Consider the following 2,936-nt stretch of genomic DNA (forward strand, 5'->3'; position numbering starts at 1 on the left):
TTTTTGAGATTCATTCATGTTATTGATATAGCAGCAATTTCTTTATTATTGCTAAGTAGTATTCCATTATTTTTATAGATCACAGTTGGTTTATCCATTCTCGTGTTGATGGACATCTGGGTATCCACTTTGGTGTTATTGACAGGGCTATTGTGAACTTTCTTGTTCAAGTCTGTTTGTGTGTGTGTTTTTCATTTCTCTTGGAATTAATACCTAGGGGTAGATTTTCTTAGTCATGTGATACATATATGTTTAACTTTATAAGAAAATGTCAAACATTTCTCCAAAATGGTTCACCATTTTACACTCTCAACAGCAATGTATGAGAATTTCAATTGTTCTATATTCTCACCAACATGTATTATCAGTCTTTTTTGATTTAAGCCAACTCCTGTGGTGGTAAATAGCATCTTATTACGCTCTTTTTATTTCTTTGATGAATAATGATGTTTAACACATGTTCATGGGTATAGTCTCCCTTAAAATATTTTACTCAGGTTTCTTCTTTTGTGGTTTCTCTTTATGAGTTGAAAGAGTTCTTTCCATATTCTGAGTGTGCCCTTTGCCAGATTTGTGTAATGAGAATAATTTCCCCTGTGGTTGCCTTTCTATTTTCCTAATGGTGTGTTTTAGTAAAAAGAATCTGCAGACCTGCTGCTGGAGTTCTGCAGAGTGGCAGGGCCAGCATCCATCAGGGCCTTGCTGCTCACTCCCTTCCACCTTCCTCCGTGGGCCCGGTGGAGCTCCTGCCATGCCAAATAGGAGCCTTGTGCCATGGACCAAGCACCTGGGTCGCAGCTCTGAGGGAAGCTGGCGGATCGCACCATGCCGGGCAGGACACGCACCGAGATGGACAGGAGCTGTGGCCACATCAGGCTGAAGGTGTAGTGTGGCGGTGACACTCTGATCGCCAGCCTGAACACTGTCACGACCTTTCAGGAGCTCTGCCTCGGCGGTGAGAGACATGAGCGGGCAGGACCCACTCACCCTCAAGTGGGTGGCAGCGAAGGTGACCCTTGCACCATGTCTGCCAGGTGGAGCTGCAGGAGGCCTTCCGCCTGGTGGTCAGGGCAAGGATGAAGGGCTCATCATTCACGTTTTCCCCAGCATCCCTGAGAAGCTAGGCAGACCATGTCCAGGAGGTGACAAATCCTGCTACTGCTGCGGAGCCGGAAGACGTAGCAAGCTGTACTGCCAACGGCATCTCGTAAGACAAGTGCATTAACAGGAGAGCCTACTGCAGCCAATGCAGCGAGAGGACACGGGGCCTGGCCAGGCGGGGCTTCAGGTGCATCAACTGCAAACTGCTGGTCCCTAAGTACTGCCACGTCCTCGTCTCGCTGACCTGCAGAAGGCCATGGATTCTGTCATGCCTTCCTAAGAACCTCCAGTAAAGGACAAGAACTGCAACGTGGACCTTCCTTCTGAGGTCACTGATGGAATTGCTTATATGTCTTCAACCCGGAAACATGACAACATTAAAGATGATTCTGAGGACCTCAAGCCAGTTATCGATGGCATGGACGGCATCAAAATCTCTCAGGGGCTTGGGCTGCAGGACTTTGACCTGATCAGAGTCATCGGGCATGGGAACTACACCAAGGTCCCCTTGGTGCGGCTGCAGAACAGCAGATCTATGTCACAAAGGTGGTGAAGGAGGACCTGGAGCATGAGGACAAGGACATCGACTGGGTACAGAAAAGCACGTGCTGGGCAGGCGTTCAGCCACCCCTTCGCAGTCGGTTTACACTCCTGCTTCCGGACCACACCTTGGCCGTTCCTGGTGACAGAGTACTTCAGCAGGGGAGGGGTGACCTCATGTTCCACATGCAGGGACAGAGAGTCCAGCTGCTGAGATTTGCGTCGCTCTCAACTTCTCGCACGATTGAGGGATTATTTACCGGGACCTGAGGCTGGACAAAGTCCTGCTTGACGCCGACGGACACAACAAGCTGAGGAACTATGGCAGGTGCAAGGAAGTCCTGTCCCTGGGGACACAACGTGCACTTTCTGTGGAACCCCGAATTACATCGCCCCGGAAATCCTGTGGGGAGAGTAGCACAGGCTCAGCTGGACTGGTGGGCGCTGCGGGACCTCGTGTTTGAGGTGACGGCCTGCCACTCTCCTTTTGTCCTCATCACCGACAACCCCGACAAGAACACAGACTACCTTTTCTAAGCTGTCCCCGATTCCGCTCCTTCAGAGCCCCCGTCTTTCAAAAGGATTATCAAATAAGACCCCAGAGAGAGGCTTGGCTGCGGCCACAGGCCGGGTCTCCCAGCGTTGAGTCTCACGCCTTCTTCCGCAGCACAGACCAGGAACTGCGACCCTCCCTCCGTTTCAGCCGCAGGTGACAATGACACGGTCGGGACGGCCAGCGAGCCCATGCAGCTGACCCCGAGGACTGAGAAGTCAACCCGTACTGCTGTGCAGAGAGGAGTCCTTGTGAGGTCGCCTGCGTCCCCGACGTGGACACACCTGCGAATGCCCCTTCAGCCTTAGCCGCAACCACAGCGTCTGCATGCCAGGCTGGGCACAAGGCTCTGAGCGTGGCTGGGAGGGACGCTTGTCGCCGAGACCGAGCAGGGAAGCCTCTGCGGCACTTCTCGGAGCAGAACAGCCTCTCCTGCTGGAGGAATCTGGGTCCTGTGCCTGCTTCGCGGAGACCCCGCCGTGACCCTGACCGAGGGAGACTGTCACCCACTTTCGAAGGTGCACATTTTCCGCAGGAACAGAACTCGATTTTTACCTTACTAGAGATCAATTTGTCAACTTTTTTCTTTTTCTTTTATGGTCAGTGCTTCTTGTGCCTTGTATAAGAAATCTTTGCCTGGCCCAAGGGTGTGAAGATTCTTTCCTATATTTTCTCTTAGAAGCCTTATGTTTCTATCTTTTACTTTGCAATACATATTTTTTGTTTTGTTTTGTTTTGGATG

General features: G+C 51.0%; 1 pseudogene; it reads left to right on the top strand.

Annotated features, from left to right (window-relative positions):
* The first annotated feature begins 825 nt into the window (after positions 1 to 825).
* LOC134370226 (protein kinase C zeta type-like) lies at positions 826 to 2,178 on the top strand (annotated as a pseudogene).
* The last annotated feature ends 758 nt before the right edge of the window (positions 2,179 to 2,936 follow it).

This window comes from Cynocephalus volans, chromosome 2 (assembly GCF_027409185.1).
Source record: "Cynocephalus volans isolate mCynVol1 chromosome 2, mCynVol1.pri, whole genome shotgun sequence".
Classification (NCBI taxonomy): Eukaryota; Metazoa; Chordata; class Mammalia; order Dermoptera; family Cynocephalidae; genus Cynocephalus; species Cynocephalus volans.